This window comes from Musca domestica, unplaced genomic scaffold, assembly GCF_030504385.1.
Source record: "Musca domestica strain aabys unplaced genomic scaffold, Musca_domestica.polishedcontigs.V.1.1 38, whole genome shotgun sequence".
Lineage (NCBI taxonomy): Eukaryota > Metazoa > Arthropoda > Insecta > Diptera > Muscidae > Musca > Musca domestica.
In genome coordinates this window covers 899,050-911,710 of record NW_026712324.1, presented here as the reverse complement: position 1 = coordinate 911,710, position 12,661 = coordinate 899,050, and the positions used below count along the sequence as shown (strand labels likewise).

Here is a 12,661-nt window from a genome sequence, read left to right as displayed (position 1 = left end):
TCAGAATTATTCTCCCTTGGCCCAAGCTGTGCTTTTTAATCCCACTTGTCTCTATTTCATTATAAAATCCATTAAAAACAAGTAAAGAAAGTCCTAAAGTCGGGCGGGGCCGACTTTATGATACCCTACACCACTTTGCTAATTTAGTTGAGCTCCACTTAATAATTTAAAGTTTTTATGGGAGAATTCAATCATACACGCTATGATTATAATTATAATTTAAAATTCAAAGGACTAAATATGCCAAAGCATTTGTATCTTTTAAATTCGGACTTGTATTGCCCATTTGGTGCACAATTAATTTGAAATCGGATAAATATATATAAGAGCTTTATCCAAATCTGAACCGATCTCGATAAAATTTGGCAAATATATTTCTGAGCTGTATTTGATATATTTCCCTGAATATCTTTGTTACGGAGTGCATATTACGGCTGTGGGTAACAAATACAACAAATCGGATGAACAGCATATATGGGAGCTATAGCTATATCTGAACCGATCTTCACCAAATTTGGCATACTACCTTCTAGATTCAATTTAGTCGTATGTGCCGAATTTCATCCCCTTTGGGCAAATAATAGACATTTGGAGTACAATAAAAGTTAAATCGGACGAAGTTATATATGGGAGCTATATCCAAATTTGAACCGATCTCGATAAAATTTAGCAAATGTATTTCTGAGCTGCATTTGAAATATTTCCCCAAATATTGGCTACGGCTGCAGAGGACAAAAATAACAAATCGGATGAACAATATATATGGGAGCTATAGCTATATCTGAACCGATTTTAATCAAATTTGGCATATTTATTTTCATTCCTGATTTGGTTGTATGTGCAAAATTCCGTAGCATTCGGTCTGATATTACACGTTTGGCGCACAATAAAAGGCAAATCGGAGACAGACGGCAGACGGACGGACGGACTGGTATTCATAAATAAACTCAAAAAGTGATTCTATGGAGAACCTCAAAAGTAACTATGGGTCTATCTCGCTTCCTTTTGCCTGTTACAAACAAATGCACAAAGACATAATACCCTTACCTCTATGTGGTGTAGGGTATAAATATGTCAGGAAGCTCTTGGAAAAAATGTAGCAAAAATTCCGGAAAAATATTTTTAAAGTCCCTGAAAGAAAAATTCTCAGAAATCCCTGGTTGCAACCCTTCATAAATATTCTCCCACTCCCACTTGTCTCTATTCCAAAATTAAATTAAAAAATGTGTCAAATTGACAAGTTTTTTCTTCGTCGCTACCTTCTGGCCGATTTAACAATTATCTGTTCTCTTTAAGCTTCACACGAAGTGTCCCGTCATCGCACCACCGATTTCGCAATTACTTTGTTGCAAAATCAAATGCAAAGCAGTTTTGGTTTAGACCATGGCTAACTAGTGTAGTACACACACACCCTATGACCTTGTCTTAATTTCTCGCTTATGCTATTTACCCAGTGTGGCTGGGACGACCACGAATACCAGCCACAACAACAACAGTTGGCAATCATCGTATCATGGTTTTACAAATTACTTTGAGTGTTTTGTCTCAATACCGTTGTGTTTAGGGTCAAGCCTTTAGTGGCTGTGATTTTGAAAATGTCTAGAAATGTAAGAGGGCGGAGGGAGAGGTGGATAATTGTTGTTCTACCTTGATTTGAACATTTCCATTATAATTTCCCTTTGTTGTTGCTTTTTCATGGTAATTAAACGGTGATTTGGATCTGGATGGCTTAGAAGAATTTTCATTTCATGGTTGGTGGTGGTGGTGCTCGTGGTCAGCCAACAGTCAGAAATCTTAGTAAATCCATTTGTTTGTAAACAACTTTGGCCAAAAGAGAAAAAAAAGAGAGGTGGCCAAGACTCGACTTGTAAATGGGCTAAGGTTAAAAATGAATCGAGCTTTTGGTTTCCACTGCTACTGGGGTTTGCTGGCTGTTCTGGTCGATGGATTTTCATTCTCTTTTATTTCTCGTTTTTTTTTTCAAGTTTTCTTTTTCCACCTTTTACCTGCACCGTTTGTTTTGAAACAAGAAAATCCGTTAGCTTTTCAGTTTCCATTGGCGGCGGCTAAAGTGATTTGTAACACACTGAAGTGTAACCAGAACAAAAACAACTGTTTTCAGATTTTGTTTTGGGTTGTTGTTGCCAATTCCATTTAAATGTTTACAACGATTTTGTGTCGATGTTAAGTGTTAATTGTTGTTGGTCATAAGGCCTGTTAAAGCCAACTGTTTTGAGTCAAGTTTGTATTGATGTCAGGAAGAAGAAAAATTGTTTTTTTAAGAAATTTTAAAAATTAAAGACTATGATTGAAATTTTGGAAAGTGAATAAGTAGATAATTACCAAGAGTGGATGGATTCGGAGTTCTTTAAGAAAAGTTAAGAAAATTAAGCAGGGCCTAATTTTAGCTGGGTCTCAGGGACTGGTGTTCCATATGACCTCTAAAATTATTCCAAATATTCATTGCAATATTATTGATCCCATTGCGGATCCTAAAAAATATTTAAGGAACACTGCCAAAAGGTTATTTGTTTTTGAGGATTTTTTCTGAACTAAAATCCTTTATAAATATTTTCTAAGCTATAAACGAGAATTTTATAGAAATGTTATACCCTACACCACAAGGTGGTCAGGGTATTATGTCTTTGTGCATTTGTGTGTAACAGGCGAAAGGAAACGAGATAAACCCATAGTTCCTTTTGATGATCTGCATAGAATCACATTCTGAGTCGATTTATGCATGTCCGTCCGTCCGTCCGTCTGTCCATATATTTTTGTAAACAAAGTACAGTTCGCATTTAATATCCGATTGAGATGAAATTTTGCACAAATCATTTGTTTGGCCCAAGGACGAACCCTATTGAAATTGGAGATAATCGGTCAAAATTTAGACATAGCTCCCATATATATCTTCGTATGATTTACATTTTATTGTGCATCAAACGTGTAATATCAGCGCGAATAGTATGGAATTTTGCACATACAACCAAATTAGGCCTGAAAGTAAATATGCCAAATTTGGTCGAAATCGGTTCAGATATAGCTTTATCTCCCATATATATTGTTCATCCGATTTGTTATTTTTGTCCTCCGCAGCCGTAAATATGCACTCTGTAACAACAATATTTGGGGAACTATATCAAATACAGCTCAGAAATACCTTTGCTAAATTTTATCGAGGTCGGTTCAGATTTGGATATAGCTCCCATATATAACTTCGTCCGATTTACCTTTTTATTGTGCACCAATCATCTAATATTTGTCCAAATGGGATGGAATTTGGCACTTACTACCGATTTGAGTCTAGAAGCTAGTATGCCAAATTTGGTGAAGATCGGTTCAGATATAGCTATAGCTCCCAAATATATTGTTCATCCGATTTGTTATATTTGTTACCCACAACCGTAATATGCACTCCGTAACAACGATATTCAGGGAAATATATCAAATACAGCTCAGATACATCTTTGCCAAATTTTATCGAGATCGGTTCAGATTTGGACATAGCTCCCATATATATATCAAATGGGCAATACAAGTCCGAATTTAAAAAAAATACAAATGCTTCGGCATATTTAGTCTTTTGAACTTTAAATTATAATTATAATCATATGGTGTATGATTTACTTCTCCCATAAAAACTTTTAATTGTTATGTGGAGCTCTACTAAATTAGCAAAGTGGTGTAGGGTATCATAAAGTCGGCCCCGCCCGACTCTAGGACTTTCTTTACTGTTTTTTTTAGAAATTTTAAAAATTAAAGACTGTGACTGAAATGTGGAAAGTGAATAAGTCGATAATTACCATGAGTGGATGGATTCGGAGTTTTTATAAGTTCTTTAAGAAAAATTAAGACTCAGGGACTGGTGTCCAATATGACCTCTAAAATTATTCCAAATATTCATTGCAATATTATTGCTTCTATTGCGGATCCTAAAAAATATTTAAGGAACACTGCCAAAAGGTGATTTGTTTTTGACGATTTTTTCTGAGCTAAAATCCTTTAAAAATATTTTCTAAGCCATAAACGAGGATTTTATAGAATTTTTTTTTCCTACATCTCAGCTTTGAACTTTTTGGGAAAAATTAAAAATTTTTTGAGTCACAAACGTGGATTTTTAAGATATTCCTTTAGATCGTGATATGTGTAAGTGAATACGTTCCGAGAAAGAATTAGATTAAAAATAGTAAAATGTTTAAGATATCCTCAGACATATGGCTACACAGGATATATATCATTTTTTACGGCCAAAACGTGTGTAGTCGAAACAAAAGTTTTTAGATCCTATGTCTCTTTGGACCAAATCTATTTCAGGACATTTGGAGTCGATTTAGCGATGTCCGTCCGTCCGCCTGTCTGTCTGACTGGTGCATATAACTCTCGAAGGCAATAGCCGATTTGATCCAAACTTGGTACATCGTACGGATGGGCAATATCGCTCCACTCCTTCTGGTAAATGCCACACTTAAGGTCGATTTTTCAAAAAAAAAAAAAAAATGTTGTTGCAAAATGGTTAGGCTTAATCCCTTTATTGTTGTTTTTATAAAAACAACGTTTGTTTATTAGTGGAGAACGATGGTAATGTTTACAAGGGGGTAAGGCAGGGAATACCTAGGTTTCGGAAAGAGCCACCAATCCTCATCAGTTCCCTTGTTTTTTTTTTGCCTTGCATCCGAGCTAGGTCAGGTGCGAAAATGGACAATATCAGTTCACTCCATCAAGTACCTCCCCCGCAAAGGGTAACAATTTTAAATATACATAGCTGTTATAAAATGTGAAATAAGCCTCTGATTGCCTTCGAGTATCGCACATCTCGATATTTTTATCAACACAAGATCTGGAATGGAAGTGAAATATATGGAACCACTACTTTTTAGTACCTCCCCACAAAACATAAAAATTTTTATTAACACCTAGCGGGTATCCGCTACTTTGTTAGTGAAAAGTTCGGTATTTTGATGACATTATTCATCGGAATTGTTTTAAATTTGGTATTTGAAGCTCGTAGCGGATACTACAGCCTATGACAAAAAGTTGTCTGTGCAGGTCCACGTCTTCATATAACTCCATATAACGGTACCTCCCGATATTCGGTATTTTGATGATTTTAGCGACATTATTAAGCGGAATTGTTTCCAATTTCCGGAATTTACCAGAAGAATTGGTCCGATCTGCACCTATAAATTTGGTGATCTTGTGCTGATCGAAATATTGAGATATACCAAGTCTGCATGAAATCAGAATTTAATTTCGCGTATTATGAGCTTCATTGATATTCGAAATTCTGACCCTTTGTGGGGAAAATTCCAGAAGAAGGGGACGGATACATTCCATCTTCACAGCAGATCTTGTGTTAGTAGAAATAATGGGATGTGTGTAACTTGAAGCGAACCGGATGCTTATTTCGGATTTTATAATCGTTTTGGTTATTCAAAACTTTTACCCTTTGTGGGGCGGTACCAGAAGGAATGGTTCGATCTCTCCATCTTTATAAAAAATCTGGTGTTGATGGAAATATTGAGATGTGCCAAGTCTGAATGGAATCAAATGTTAATTTCGCGTTTTACGAGCTTCATGAATATTCAAAATTATGACACTTTGTGGGGCAGTATCAGAAGGAGTCGACCAATATATTCCATCTACATACCAGATCTTGGGTTAATAAAAATATTGTGATGTGTGTAATTTGAAGACAATCGGACTTTTAGATCACATTTTTTTAGAGTTATAATTATTCAAAATGTTGAGCCCTTGTCGGCGAGGTACTTGATGGAGTGAACCGATATTGGCCATTTTCGCACCTGACCTAGCTCTTATGGAAATATTAGGATTTGCAAAGTTGGAGCAAACTCGAATTATCGTTTCTCTTTCTGTGCCTTTACCAGAAGGAGTGGAGCAAAATTGGAGTGGACCAATATTACCCATATCCGAACTCAATCTAAGTCTGACAAAAATATTACGATGTATCATGTTTGGACCAAATCGGATACTCTCTTCGAGAGTTATCTTTCCCACAAGCCAGAGAGAAGGACTGATATCGCTATATCGACTCCAAATGGATTTATTCTAAAGAGACCTAAGGTTTAAAACAGTAGTTTCGATGAGACACGTTTTGGACGTATCAAATGATAAATACCCTCTGTAGCCATATGGCTGAGGTCATAAAAAAGACCCCATCCCTAACTCACTTGAGGGTTATAAAATTCCATCAAAATGTTCCTCATATTTTTATCTGCAATAATGCGGATATAGTGCTTATACCTAAAATGCTATTTCCAGGAATTTTAATTCGAAAATTCTATAAATGGTGGAAGAGGGGGGAAATTGTATATTAAGTTTGTCATTACGTTTGTAACACCTCGAAATATACATTTTAGACACCACAAAGAAAAAAAATATTCTTAATCAGCATAAAATTCTATGTCGATTTAGCGATGTCCGTCCGTCTGTGGAAATCACTCTAGCTTGCGAACGAAATGAAGTAGGTTGATAAAAGTTTACTTAAATGTATATTATGTCCGCAGGACTTTTGGTATTGAAAATGGGTCATGTAGGTCCACATTTTAATATAGCCCCCATATAACGGTACCTCCAGATATTCGGTATTTTGATGATTTTAGCGACATTATTTAGCGGAATCGTTCCAAATTTGGTATTCGAAGTTCGTAATAGATACTGCAGCATAAAACAGAAAATGGGCCATGTAGGTCGACGTCTTCGTATAGCCCCCATATAACGGTACCCTCGCAATATTCGGTATTTTGACGATTTTAGCGAAGTTGAAGTTCGTAATGAATACTACAGCCTAAGACAGAAAAGTGTCTGTGCAGGTCCACTACTTCGTATAGTCCTCATATAGCGGTACGTCCCCATATTCGGCATTTTCATGATTTTAGCTACATTATTCACCGATTTTTTTCGAGTTTCGTATTTGAATATTGTAATATTGTAATAGCTTATGACAAAAGTTGCCTGTGCAGGTCCACGTCGTCATATAGACCCTAATATAACGGCTACATTCGATATTTTTAAGATTTAAAAAAATTAACGGATTGTTTTTTTTTTTTTTTTTTTTTTGAAAATTGCCAAATTCTTTCCAAATGGTGGAGAGTATTCAAAGATCAGCCCGGCCGAACTTACAGTTTTTATAATTGTTTGGCTCTACTTTCATATTCTGCTGCATTCTCCCCGTAAGTATTTTTTGGTGTTGCTCAGTGTTATTATTATTTTCGATTTTTTTTTAAGTTTAATATTTTTCTTTGAATTCAATGTAGCCTTTGTCAAAATATTTACAAAAAAATTACCTAATTTCAAATAACTGTATTGCCTATTTTTTTTTTTTTTTTTTTTTTTTGAAAAACACGAATATTCCATCATCGAATATTTTTGTATTCAAATCACAGAACTATAATCACGTCGAGCGAATTCTTCAAAAAAAAAAAAAAATAAATAAATAAATAACAAAAAAAATCTAACAAAAAATCGATATCCTCATAATTCGCAATAAACTGAATTTAAATACCCGCATAATCTGGACCAGAATATTTCTGAAATGAAAGTCGCAAAAAACATACCTGTCGAGATTGTTGTGGTATGTGCGAGAGTGCGTTTGATTGCTTCCCCACTCGATGATCACTTTCCGCCAGGGAGATGTGGAGAGAGGGTGTCACTCCCCAGACTATTTGATGGGTGAAATTGATTAAAAGCCAAAGTAGAAGTTGTTGAAGATGTTGCTGTTTTTTTTTTTTGCTATTATTGTAGGCTTGTTGGCCGCAGCCAGCAGAAGATCCGTGCAGTGAATTGGAGATGCTATTTTAGGAGTGGAGAAAGAGTTGCTTTAACTCACAACAACAACAAAAAACAAGTATCGAAGCAGCCAACATCCGTTCACACTCAACACTTGTCGTGTTCTTTTCTTTTTGTGGTTGTTGTTGCCGTTGTTATTCTGCACTTGAAAATTGTTTGGTGAAATCTCTGAGCCAGCATTTCACTTTAGACATCATCGTTGGTTTTTGTTTTTTTTTTATTTAATTCTATTAGCCTTTAATACCCTATCGAATTTTAAGGGGGAGTGAGTAAAGGTATGGAATTTTTTCTAGCTTTTATTTCGTTTTTTTGCTGTTGTCATTTAAGAACATTGACTCTGAAGAATCCCACCTTAAAAAAAATCGCACACACTTAGGAATTCATGCTAAAACACACACACCAGTCACACATACACTTAAAACATTCCAATATTATTTTTTTTCTCGCTTCTTCTTCACCAATACTCCAACAATTTTGATTTGGGAATTTCTAAAACTCTCTTTTCTTCTTGGGCTCGTTAGGAAGAAGACCAAAGAAATTTCATTTTCACCTTTTTAAAAATTTCACAACTTCATTGAATAATTTATGTTTTTGGTTATAATTAGTAAGATTTTATTCGTGTTGTTGTTTTTTTTTTCTATTTCTGTTTAACAATCAATAATTAGCAACTTAATTTTTATTTCGTGAAATTCTTTTGCCATTCTCTTCAAACTAATAACAAAATTCGTTAAAATCGATGCCTAACTTCGTTTTTTGGGCCCATACGCGCGTACGTTCGTTCTACCGTCTCGAAGACACACACAATAACTGTGAAACGACCAAAAGAAAACTGACATCTATGGCATTCCAAGAGCACATCTAAAGCTTAACTTTAACACATGTCACGGGCACACACACACCAACACTCGCTCACTCACTCACACCCAGCAGAAGACTCACAAAAATTCACACTCTTTCAAAACAAAACAAAAAAAAAAAACAGCGAAGAGACAACAACAACAGCGCTTCGTTTGTATTTTGCTAGACTTTACAACTGGAAAACAAAAACAACAACATCTGAAAACCACAACAACAGAAATTCATTGGGTTGTGCCAAACCTCACCGTCCAAGTGAGGAGAGCCATGAGTTTGGATACCCTCCATAGCCATTGTGTGGAGAAAAAACACAACCGGGTTTGCTTAACACAAACAATGGCAACAACAACAACAGTATCAGAAGCATGACAATAACTTCAACAATACCAGCAGCAACAAAAACCCGTTGTTGACTCTTTCAATTGATTTCAAAGAGGGGGAGAGTGAGATCAGGTGGGAAATAAGAGGGAGAGATATGGGGGGATATCAAAATAATATTGTATTAAGGCCTAATACAATAAGGCCTACTTTAGCCATAGAAGACCTATGGGATTTCTTATGGCATTAGATGCCCATTAAGGTAATCTATGGCGATAGATGATCTGCAAAACCTCCAAAGGCGATAAGAGACCTGCAATGTCGATATGGCGATATAACACCTGCAATGTCTTTTAGGTCTCATATGGCAATAGAAGACTTTTAAGGTCTCCTATAGAGATAGAAAACCTTTAGCAATAGCAATATAGCAATAGAAGACCTTTAATGTCTGTTATGGCAAAAGAAGACCTTCAAGGCTCTTGTGGCAATCTATAGAGATAGACGACCTATGGCGATATACATCTGCAATGTCTTTTAGGTCTCCTATGGCAAAAGAAGACCTTTAGAGTTTCTTATGGGAATAAAATGCCTCTCCTATGGAGAGAACCTTCAAGGTATCCTTCCACCTTGAAGGTCTCCTTCCACCTTGAAGGTCTCCTTCCACCTTGAAGGTCTCCTATAGGTAGAATACCTTAAAGGTCTTCTATCGCTATAGGAGTCCTTCAAGCTGGAGGGAGGCCTTAAAAGTCTTCTATTGCCACAGGAAACCTTAAAGGTCTTCTATTGCCATAGGTTTGCTATGGCGATAAAAGACCTTTAAGACACCTTAAACGCCTTTTATCGCTATAGGAGACCTTAAAGGTCTTCTATGGCGATAAAAGACCTTAAAGGCCCCCTATACCGAATAGGAGACAATGAGGTCTCCTATAGCGAAAAGGAGACCATGATATACCGAAAAGGAGACCAGGAGTTCTCCTATACCGAAAATGAGACCATGAGTTCTCCTATACTGACTAGAAAATCCTGAGTTTTCCTATATCGAATATGAGACGTTGAGGTATCCTATACCGAATAGGAGACGTTGAGGTCTCCTATACCGAATAGGAGACGTTGAGGTCTCCTATACCGAATAGGAGACGTTGAGGTCTCCTATACCGAATAGGAGACGTTGAGGTCTCCTATACCGAATAGAAGACCTCGAAGTCCCTATAGCGAATGGAAGACCCTTTTTATACCCATACCAAATAAAAGACCCTCAGGACTCCTATACCAAATAGAAGACCTTGAGGTATCGTATATTGAATAGGAGACCTTGAGATAGCGAATGAGTACTCTTGGGAGTACCCGAATGGGATATCATGTGGTCTCTTATACTTATTGGGAGACTTTGAGGTATTTTATACCAACTTGAGGTCTCAATTGTCTATAGAAGTCGTATACCGAATAGAATACCTTCAGATTTCCTTTACGACTTTACCGAATGAGAGATCTTGTATATATCTTAAATTTATTCCATTGAAGTAGTAGACCTTATTCTGTAGAGATATATATTTTATATCTCTTGCAGTTTCTTTATTTCTCACCATTTTCACACCACCCCCGTAATGTCCACACTTAATATTGCATTGTTATTAATAAAATATTCACTCGCACTCAAACTCTTCTTGCATTAATAACAAACAATAACAAACCTAAGTTGAACTGCTTCTTCTTCGTCTTCTTCTTCAAAAAAAAAAAAAAAATAACCCAGGTTCCCTCTCCAACGAAAAAAAATTACTTTTATTCACTCTCATTTGGTGGCTCTCCCAACCTACCCCACACTCGTTGATGTGTGGCAGTGTGAGTTGTTTGGTATGCTCCCCGAACTCCTTGTGCCCGGGTGTAATTTTCATATCATTCTCTCTGTGGGAGGGAAGGACGTTTAGAGAAATATTTCCATGCATGTCTTGCAACATTTCAATGCATTGTACGATGATGGTGTGGTGTGGTGGCCAGTGTCATCATACGGACAAACATACATACGATTGACGCGATTCTACGTCCGTATACCATCTTCAGATTCAAGACTTGTTATTCAACTTAACCATCCTTCGTTTTTTTTCGTTTGATTTCTTTACATCTCTATAATGTATTGAGTGGCCGCTAGGCCTTTTGGCAAACAAGAGACTGAGAGAGAGGGAGATAATACCATAAATTACAATTTGTAGTTAGGAGCTCTTTTCTCCTGAAGGGGTATGATTAGCCAAGGAGGAGCAGAAGTAAATAGTAATGCTCTGCTTTCTCTGCATTTTTTCAGGTCTTTGTAAGCGTCTTAATGTTGCCGCTTTGGGAGAAATATTGAAAATTGGTCGATTTTTTTCAAGTCCTCCAGATTAGAACTCAATACCATTTTACAGAGAGAATCCCTTGTGGTAATCGAAAGAGATATACCTCCTCCTCCTCCTCGTGTTCTCCCACGCCGATGAGGAGATGTCGGCGGTTACTTTATGAATTAGGATACCTTAAATTCTCCTGCTTTGAAAAAAGAGGTATTTGAGGTCTCACCTGAAAACAAGGACGCCTATGCAGATCGGGAGACCTTGAGGTATTATATATAGAGATTTTGAAGCCTTCATTGCCGAATAGGAGACGCTACACCGATAATGAGACTTTGAGTTCTCCTATACCTATAAAGAAACCTTGACGTCTCGTATAATGAGAAGGACGCCTAGAGGTCTTCAATACCAATATGGACACCGTGGAGTCTTAAAAACCCGAATAGGAGGCTTTGAGGTCTTCTATGCCAAATAGGAGACCTTAAAGTCTTCTATATCGAATATGAGACCTGGAAGTCTTCTATACCGAATAGGAGACCTTAAGGTTTTCTAAACCGAATAGAAGACTTTAAGATTTTCTATACCGAATAGGAGAGCTTGAGGTTTTTCTGTGCCGAATATGAGACCTTAAGGTTTTCTATGCCGAATAGGAGACCTTAAGGTCTTATATGCCGAATAGGTGACCTTACCTTATATGCCGAATAGGAGGTCTTCTATGCCGAATAAGACCCATTGAGGTCTTCTATGCCGAAAAGGAAACCTTGAGGTCTTCTATACTGAATAAGAGACCTTTGGGCCTTCTATACCGAATAGGAGACCTTGAGGTCTTCTATACCGAATAGGAGACCTTGAAGCCTTCTATACCGAATAGGAGACCTTGAGGTCTTCTATACCGAATAGGAGACCTTGAGGTCTTCTATACTGAAGAGGAGACCTTGACTTCTCCTATAGCGAATAAAAGACTTTGAAGTCTTCTATAGCGAATTTGAGACCTTGGGTCTCCAATAATAATTACAAGACCTAGAAGTCTCCAATACCAAATATGAAACCTTAAGGTCCTCTACATTGATAAGGGGCTCTTGGGAGACCATAAGATCTCCTATACCGAATAGAAGACTTTGAGGTCTCCTTTACCGTTTATAGCATACCTTGGGGTATCCTATATCGATTAAGCTACCTTGATGTCGCCTACACCGAATGTTGCCCATGCATATCCTATTCTGCGGTTGTCCATGTATAAAAGATCCCAAGGGAGGTCTGCTATAAATAGAAAACAACTACAAAGTCTTATGTGGTTTGAAAAGCCTCAGGAATACGTTTATGGACAAATTATCCCTAGAAGGGCTTTAATAGTTTTAAGCCGTCTA

The 12,661-nt window shown here is 36.9% G+C and overlaps 1 protein-coding gene across 3 annotated transcripts in view; it reads right to left on the bottom strand.

Moving 5' to 3' along the window:
• Positions 1-12,661, bottom strand: part of LOC101894901 (ephexin-1) — a 150,821-nt gene that overhangs the window by 98,584 nt on the left and 39,576 nt on the right. The window contains exon 1 of one of the 3 annotated variants that reach the window (XM_059126311.1): positions 7,575-8,008. The exons of 1 other annotated variant lie outside the window; for it this stretch is intronic. The gene's annotated coding sequence lies outside the window, so the exon portion shown is untranslated. Of the gene's footprint in view, positions 1-7,574; positions 8,009-12,661 lie in introns of those variants that run through there. One more of the 3 variants, XM_059126309.1, reaches the window with a different exon arrangement.